Consider the following 9,889-nt stretch of genomic DNA (forward strand, 5'->3'; position numbering starts at 1 on the left):
ATATGGCCAAAGTTGTGAGGAATGATGAATGATATATATGTGATGTATGAGATGTTCATGCTATTGTAATAGGAATCACGACTTGCATGTCGATGAGTATGACAACCGGCAGGAGCCATAGGAGTTGTCTTTATTTTTTGTATGACCTGCGTGTCATTGAGAAACGCCATGTAAATTACTTTACTTTATTGCTAAACGTGTTAGCCATAGTAGTAGAAGTAATAGTTGGCAAGCAACTTCATGGAGACACGATGATGGAGATCATGGTGACATGCCGGTGACAAGATAATCATGGAGCCCCAAGATGGAGATCAAAGGAGCTATGTGATATTGGCCATATCATGTCACTATTATTATTTGATTGCATGTGATGTTTATCATGTTTTTGCATCTTGTTTACTTAGAATGACGGTAGTAAATAAGATGATCCCTCATAATAATTTCAAGAAAGTGTTCCCCCTAACTGTGCACCGTTGCGACAGTTCGTTGTTTCGAAGCACCATGTGATGATCGGGTGTGATAGATTCCAACATTCACATACAACGGGTGTAAGACATATTTACACATGCAAACACTTAGGTTGACTTGACGAGCCTAGCATGTACAGACATGGCCTTGGAACACAGAAGACCGAAAGGTCGAGCATGAGTCGTATAGAAGATACGATCAACATGAAGATGTTCACCGATGTTGGCTAGTCCGTCTCACGTGATGATCGGACACGGCCTAGTTAACTCGGATCATGTTATACTTAGATGCCTGGAGGGATGTCTATCTGAGTGGGAGTTCATTGAATAATTTGATTAGATGAACTTAACTATCATGAACTTAGTCTAAAATCTTTACAAAATGTATTGTAGATCAAATGGCCAACGTTGTCCTCAACTTCAACGCGTTCCTAGAGAAAACCAAGCTGAAAGACGATGGCAGCAACTATACGTACTGGGTCCGGAACATGAGGATCATCCTCATAGCTGCCAAGAAAGATTATGTCCTACAAGCACCGCTAGGTGAAGCACCTGTTCTCCCTGCAGAACAAGACGTTATGAACGCTTGGCAGACACGTACCGATGATTACTCCCTCGTTCAGTGCGGCATGCTTTACAGCTTAGAACCGGGGCTCCAAAAGCGTTTTGAGAGACACGGAGCATATGAGATGTTCGAAGAGCTAAAAATGGTTTTTCAAGCTCATGCCCGGGTCAAGAGATATGAAGTCTCCGACAAGTTCTTCAGCTGTAAGATGGAGGAAAATAGTTCTATCAGTGAGCACATACTCAAAATTTCTGGGTTGCATAACCGCTTGACTCAGCTGGGAGTTAATCTCCCGGATGACGGGGTCATTGACAGAATCCTTCAGTCGCTTCCACCGAGCTACAAGAGCTTTGTGATGAACTTCAATATGCAGGGGATGGAAAAGACCATTCGTGAGGTATATTCAATGCTGAAATCAGCGGAGGTGGAAATCAAAAAGGAACATCAAGTGTTGATGGTGAATAAAACCACTAAGTTCAAGAAAGGCCAGGGTAAAAGGAACTTCAAGAAGGACGGCAAGGCAGTTGCCGTGCCCGGTAAGCAAGCTGCCGGGAAGAAGCCAAAGAATGGACCCAAGCCCGAGACTGAGTGCTTTTATTGCAAGGAAAGTGGTCACTGGAAGCGGAACTGCCCCAAATACTTAGCGGACAAGAAGGCCGGCAAAACGAAAGGTATATGTGATATACATGTAATTGATGTGTACCTTACCAGTACTCATAGTAGCTCCTGGGTATTTGATACCGGTGCAGTTGCTCACATTTGTAACTCAAAGCAGGAGCTGTGGAATAAGCGGAGACTAGTGAAGGACGAGGTGATGATGCGCGTCGGGAATGGTTCCAAGGTCGATGTGATCGCCGTCGGCACGCTACCTCTACATTTGCCTATGAGATTAGTTTTGAACCTCAATAATTGTTATTTAGTGCCAAGTTTGAGGATGAACATTGTATCAGGATCTCGTTTAATACGAGATGGCTACTCATTTAAATCCGAGAATAATGGTTGTTCTATTTATATAAGAGATATGTTTTATGGTCATGCTCCGATGGTGAATGGTTTATTCTTAATGAATCTCGAGCGTAATGCTACACATATTCATAGTGTGAGTACCAAAATATGTAAGGTTGATAATGATAGTCCCACATACTTGTGGCACTGCCGCCTTGGTCACATAGGTGTCAAACGCATGAAGAAGCTCCAAGCAGATGGACTTTTAGGGTCTCTTGATTACGAATCATTTGACACGTGCGAACCATGCCTCATGGGTAAAATGACCAAGACTACGTTCTTAGGAACAATGGAGCGAGCAACTAACTTATTGGAAATCATACATACTGATATGTGCGGTCCAATGAGTGTTGAGGCTCGCAGTGGCTATCGTTATGTTCTCACCCTCACTGATGACTTGAGTAGATATGGGTATGTCTATTTAATGAAACACAAGTCTGAGACCTTTGAAAAGTTCAAGGAATTTCAGAGGGAGGTTGAGAATCAACGTGACAGGAAAATCAAGTTCTTGCAATCAGATCGTGGAGGAGAATACTTGAGTCACGAATTTGGGACACACTTAAGAAAATGTGGAATAGTTTCACAACTGACGCCGCCGGGAACACCTCAGTGTAATGGTGTGTCCGAACGTCGTAATCGCACTCTATTAGATATGGTGCGAGCTATGATGTCTCTTACCGATTTACCGCTATCATTTTGGGGCTATGCTTTAGAGACTGCCGCATTCACTTTAAATAGGGCTCCGTCGAAATCCGTTGAGACGACACCGTATGAATCATGGTTTGGGAAGAAACCTAAGCTGTCGTTTCTAAAAGTTTGGGGATGCGATGCTTATGTCAAGAAACTTCAACCTGAAAAGCTCGAACCCAAGTCAGAAAAATGCGTCTTCATAGGATACCCTAAAGAAACTATTGGGTATACCTTCTACCTCAGATCCGAAGGCAAGATCTTTGTTGCCAAGAATGGATCCTTTCTAGAGAAAGAGTTTCTCTCGAAAGAAGTAAGTGGGAGGAAAGTAGAACTTGATGAAGTATTACCTCTTGAACCAGAAAGTGGTGCAACTCAAGAAAATGTTCCTGAGGTGCCTACACCAACTAGAGAGGAAGTTAATGATGATGATCATGAAACTTCAGATCAAGTTGCTACTGAACTTCGTAGGTCCACAAGGACACGTTCCGCACCAGAGTGGTACGGCAACCCTGTCTTGGAAATCATGTTGTTAGACAACGGTGAACGTTCGAACTATGAAGAAGCGATGGCGGGCCCAGGTTCCAACAAATGGCTTGAAGCCATGCAATCCGAGATAGGATCCATGTATGAAAACAAAGTATGGACTTTGACAGACTTGCCCGATGATCGGCGAGCGATAGAAAACAAATGGATCTTTAAGAAGAAGACATACGCGGATGGTAATGTTACCATCTATAAAGCTCGACTTGTCGCTAAGGGTTATCGGCAAGTTCAAGGGGTTGACTACGATGAGACTTTATCACCGGTAGCGAAGCTGAAGTCCGTCCGAATTATGTTAGCAATTGCCGCATACTATGATTATGAGATATGCCAAATGGACGTCAAAACGACATTCCTTAATGGTTTCCTTAAGGAAGAATTGTATATGATGCAGCCAGAAGGTTTTGTCGACCCTAAGAATGCTAACAAGGTATGCAAGCTCCAGCGATCCATTTATGGGCTGGTGCAAGCATCTCAGAGTTGGAATATTCGCTTTGATGAGATGATCAAAGCGTTTGGGTTTATGCAGACTTATGGAGAAGCCTGCATTTACAAGAAAGTGAGTGGGAGCTCTGTAGCATTTCTCATATTATATGTAGATGACATACTTTTGATGGGAAATGATATAGAGCTTTTGGACAACATTAAGGCCTACTTGAATAAGAGTTTTTCAATGAAGGACCTTGGAGAAGCTGCTTATATATTAGGCATCAAGATCTATAGAGATAGATCAAGACGCCTCATAGGTCTTTCACAAAGCACATACCTTGATAAGATATTGAAGAATTTCAATATTGATCAGTCTAAGAAGGGGTTCTTGCCTATGTTGCAAGGTGTGAAATTGAGCTCAGCTCAATGTCCATCCACGGCAGAAGATATAGAAGAGATGAGTGTCATCCCCTATGCCTCAGCCATAGGGTCTATTATGTATGCCATGCTGTGTACTAGACCTGATGTAAACCTTGCCGTAAGTTTGGTAGGTAGGTACCAAAGTAATCCCGTCAAGGAACACTGGACAGCGGTCAAGAGTATCCTGAAGTACCTGAAAAGGACTAAGGAAATGTTTCTCGTTTATGGAGGTGATGAAGAGCTCGTCGTAAAGGTTTACGTCGATGCTAGCTTCGACACAGATCGGGATGACTCTAAGTCACAAACTGGATACGTGTATATTTTGAATGGCGGGGCAGTAAGCTGGTGCAGTTGCAAGCAGAGCGTCGTGGCGGGATCTACATGTGAAGCGGAGTACATGGCGGCCTCGGAGGCAGCGCATGAAGCAATTTGGGTGAAGGAGTTCATCACCGACCTAGGAGTCATACCCAATGCATGGGGGCCGATCAAACTCTTCTGTGACAACACTGGAGCTATTGCACTTGCCAAGGAGCCCAGGTTTCACAAGAAGACCAGACACATCATGCGTCGCTTCAACTCCATTCATGAAAATGTTCAAGATGGAGACATAGATATTTGTAAAGTACATACGGACCTGAATGTAGCAGATCCATTGACTAAACCTCTCCCTAGAGCAAAACATGATCAACACCAGAATTCCATGGGTGTTCGATTCATCACAATGTAACTAGATTATTGACTCTAGTGCAAGTGGGAGACTGTTGGAAATATGCCCTAGAGGCAATAATAAAAGGATTATTATTATATTTCCTTGTTCATGATAATTGTCTTTTATTCATGCTATAATTGTGTTATCCAGAAATCGTAATATATGTGTGAATACATAGACACCAACATGTCCCTAGTAAGCCTCTAGTTGACTAGCTCGTTGATCAATAGATAGTCATGGTTTCCTGACTATGGACATTGGATGTCATTGATAACGAGATCACATAATTAGGAGAATGATGTGATGGACAAGACCCAATCCTAAACATAGCACAAGATCGTATAGTTCGTTTGCTAGAGTTTTTCCAATGTCAAGTATCTTTTCCTTAGACCATGAGATCGTGTAACTCCCGGATACCGTAGGAGTGCTTTGGGTGTTCCAAACGTCACAACATAGCTGGGTGACTATAAAGGTATACTACGGGTATCTCCGAAAGTGTCTGTTGGGTTGACACGGATCAAGACTGGGATTTGTCACTCCGTATGACGGAGAGGTATCTCTGGGCCCACTCGGTAATGCATCATCATAATGAGCTCAAAATGACCAAGTGTCTGGTCACGGGATCATGCATTACGGTACGAGTAAAGTGACTTGCCGGTAACGAAATTGAACGGGGTATTGGGATACCGACGATCGAATCTCAGGCAAGTAACGTACCGATTGACAAAGGGAATTGTATACGGGGTTGCTTGAATCCTCGACATCGTGGTTCATCCGATGAGATCATCGAGGATCATGTGGGAGCCAACATGGGTATCCAGATCCCGCTGTTGGTTATTGACCAGAGAGCCATCTCGGTCATGTCTACATGTCTCCCGAACCCGTAGGGTCTACACACTTAAGGTTCGGTGACGCTAGGGTTGTAGAGATTTGAATATGCAGTAACCCGAAAGTTGTTCGGAGTCCCGGATGACATCCCGGACGTCACGAGGAGTTCCAGAATGGTCCGGAGGTGAAGAATTATATATAGGAAGTGCAGTTTCGGCCATAGGGAGAGTTTCGGGGGTCACCGGTATTGTACCGGGACCACCGGATGGGTCCCGGGGGTCCACCGGGTGGGACCACCCATCCCGGAGGGCCCCATGGGATGAAGTGGGGAGGGAACCAGCCCATAGTGGGCTGGTGCGCCCCCCCTTGGGCCCCCCATGCGCCTAGGGTTGGGAACCCTAGGGGAGGGGGCGCCCCACTTGCCTTGGGGGCCACTCCACCCTTGGCCGCCGCCCCCCTAGGAGATCCCATCTCCTAGGGCCGGCGCACCCCCTAGGGGGCCTATATAAAGGGGGGAGGGAGGGGGCAGCGCACCCTTGACTCTTGGCGCCTCCCTCTCCCCTGCTACACCTCTCCCTCTCACAGAAGCTCGGCGAAGCCCTGCTGCAGTGACCCCTGCATCCACCACCACGCCGTCGTGCTGCTGGATCTTCATCAACCTCTCCTTCCCCCTTGCTGTATCAAGAAGGAGGAGACGTCACGCTGACCGTACGTGTGTTGAACGCGGAGGTGCCGTCCGTTCGGCGCTAGGATCTCCGGTGATTTGGATCACACCGAGTACGACTTCCTCATCCCCGTTCTTTGAACGCTTCCGCGCGTGATCTACAAAGGTATGTAGATGCAATCCGTTCACTCATTGCTAGATGAACTCATAGATGGATCTTGGTGAAATCGTAGGAAATTTTTTGTTTTCTGCAATGTTCCCCAACACAACAATCCCTGTTGGTGTGATTGGCCGGGTTTTCGGGGGTGCCATGTATTTGGCACAAGCGGTCGAGTATTCGGTCCAAGCTGGACGGGCCCATAGGATTACTTTTGAATGGCTTTTTCCGCTGACCGGATTTAGAGCCTCTGAATCCGGCATTAACTGCCGTATTCTCAGCATTGTCGCTGTTAATGCGGCGCTTCTGCTTGTTGCGACGCGACCTGCCACTAATGTCCCTGGTGTCCGAACTACCAGGGTTCTTGGTCATATTGTTGCTACGAGCAAGCCAGCTGTCTTCTCCCGCGCAAAAGCGGCTCATGAGTGCTGCCATAGATTTCGGCTTTTCCTGTCCAAGGTGCCGGGCCAACCACTCATCACGGATATTGTGCTTGAAGGCTGCTAGGGCCTCAGCGTCCGGACAATCGACTATTTGATTTTTCTTTGTTAGGAACCGTGTCTAGAATTGCCTGGCCGATTCCTCTGGCTGCTGAATTACGTGACTCAGGTCATCGGCGTCTGGGGGTCGCACATAAGTGCCCTGGAAATTGTCGAGGAATGCGGCTTCCAGGTCCTCCCAACAACTGATTGATCCTTTTGGCAAGCTATTGAGCCAATGCCGAGCTGGTCCTTTAAGCTTGAGTGGGAGGTATTTGATGGCGTGAAAATCATCGCCGCGGGCCATGTGGATATGAAGGAGATAATCCTCGATCCATACCGCAGGGTCTGTTGTGCCATCATATGATTCGATCTTTACGGATTTGAAACCCTCGGGGATTTGATGATCCATTATTTCGTCTATAAAGCACAGTGGGTGTGCGGCGCCTCTGTACTGGGCTATATCATGACGTAGCTCCAATGAGTTTTGTCTGCTGTGTTCGGCCCTACCAAATTTGTGGCCGGCGTGACGGTTACCGTCTCGAGCCGTGGGGTGCCCATGCGATCCGTAGATCGATCGTGTTTGGCTTGCCTTGTCCTCCAACATGTCTCGTAAGTCCGGCGCATATTCCCGTGCCTTGGTACGGGGTGTGGCTTGAGTGGAGGGCTGAGAGGCCTCTCTGTCGCGGCCACGAGGTGGCCGTTCGGACGCATCAAGTGCTTCACCTCTAATTGGGGTAGCAACCTGCGCTTTGGGTAACTCTTGGAGGGGCGTTCGAGTTTATGCTCTTCGGCCGAAAGGACTTCGGTCCATCTGTCAACCAGCAAATCTTGATCAGCTCGGAGTTGTTGCTGTTTTTTCTTGAGGCTTCTTGCCGTGGCCATAAGCCTGCGTTGGAAACGCTTTTTCTCAACGGGATCCTCTGGCACGACGAATTCGTCGTCGTCGAGGCTTGCCTCGTCTTCGGAGGGAGGCATATAATTATCGTCCCCGACCTCTCTGTCTGTCGCTCTCTCATGAGGGCTGGTTTCTCGATCCTCCTGTGCTAAACCTTGTTGGAGGGGGTTTTCTTTGGCACTCTTCGGAGTATTATTATCTCCCGTGCTGGAATCGCCGTTATTGTGTTGGCGGGATTTTGAGCGGCGCCGCTGACGCCGGCGCTTGGGCTGTTTCTTGGAGGGGTCATCCTCCGTTGTTCCATCGCCCTCTCCCTCTTTTGGGGTGTCCACCATGTATATGTCATATGACGAGGTGGCTTTCCAGGGCCTGGTAGGCGCTGGTTCTTCATCATCTCCCTCATCGGCGTCCATACCGTTGATGTCTTCAGAGTCGAAGTCGAGCATGTCGGTTAGGTCGTCGACAGTGGCCACAAAGTGGGTGGTGGGTGGGTTTTGAATTTCTTCATCGTCCGTATCCCAACCTTGCTGACCATAGTCCGACCAGGGCTCTCCTGGTAAAGAGAGAGACTTCAGTGACTTTAGGATATCGCTGAAAGGCGAGTACTGAAAGACGTCCGCAGCCGTGAACTCCATGATCGGCGCCCAATCGGATTTGATCGGCAGTGGCACGGAGGGTTCAGAGTCCGGAGAAGAATCTGGCTCCGTGGGGTCACGAGTTTCGCAGAGTACGGGGCTGGTGTTCGGCTCAACCGCTGTTGGGATCATAGCCTCCGAGGTGGCGTCCAACCGCCCATCCTCGATCGGCGCGGTTGGCTCCGAACTAAGGGTCGGAGCCAATGCAGGTGCGGCCTCCAGGGCACTGTTCGGCGGCAGAGCTAGATCATGCTCGTCGTGACAGTGCGGTGCGCTCGGCGGTGGTTCGAGTCCTTCGAAGATCAAGTCCCCACGGATGTCAGCCGTGTAGTTTAAATTTCCGAATCTGACCTGACGGCCAGGGGAGTAGCTTTCGATCTGCTCTAGATGGCCAAGTGAATTGGCCCGCAGTGCTAAGCCGCCAAAGACAAAGATCTGTCCGGGGAGGAAGGTCTCACCCTGGACTGCATCGCCATTGAAGATCGTAGGAGCCATCGGGCCTGACGGCGACGGCACAGAGGAACTCTCAATGAAAGCACCAACGTCGGTGTCAAAACCGGCGGATCACGGGTAGGGGGTCCCGAACTGTGCGTCTAGGCTGGATAGTAACAGGAGGCAAGGGACACGAAGTTTTACCTAGGTTCGGGCCCTCTGGATGGAGGTAAAACCCTACGTCCTGCTTGATTAATATTGATGATATGGGTAGTACAAGAGTAGATCTACCACGAGATCAGAGAGGCTAAACCCTAGAATCTAGCCTATGGTATGATTGTTGATGTGTATGTTGTCCTACGGACTAAAACCCTCCGGTTTATATAGACACCGGATAGGGTTAGGGTTACATAGAGTCGGTTACAATGGTAGGAGATCTTCATATCCGTATCGCCAAGCTTGCCTTCCACACCAAGGAAAGTCCCTTCCGGACACGGGACGGAGTCTTCAATCTTGCATCTTCATAGTCCAGGAGTCCGGCTGAAGGTATAGTTCGGCTATCCGAACACCCCCTAATCCAGGACTCCCTCAATGCACGTATGGTAAACGTTATGCAACAAATTTGAAACATGAGGTGTTATTTGATTGTCTTCCTTATGAGTGGCGGTCGGGGACGAGCGATGGTATTTTCCTACCAATCTATCCCCCTAGGAGCATGCGCGTAGTACCAAGGTTTTTGATGACTTGTAGATTTTTGCAATAAGTATGTGAGTTCTTTATGACTAATGTTGAGTCCATGGATTATACGCACTCTCACCCTTCCATCCTTGCTAGCCTCTTCGATACCGTGCATTGCCCTTTCTAACATTGAGAGTTGGCACAAACTTCGCCGGTGCATCCAAACCCCGTAATATGATACGCTCTTTCACACATAAACCTCCTTATATCTTCCTCAAAACAGCCACCACACC

The sequence above is a fragment of the Triticum aestivum genome, chromosome 5A, assembly GCF_018294505.1.
Source record: "Triticum aestivum cultivar Chinese Spring chromosome 5A, IWGSC CS RefSeq v2.1, whole genome shotgun sequence".
In the NCBI taxonomy this organism is placed as follows: Eukaryota; Viridiplantae; Streptophyta; class Magnoliopsida; order Poales; family Poaceae; genus Triticum; species Triticum aestivum.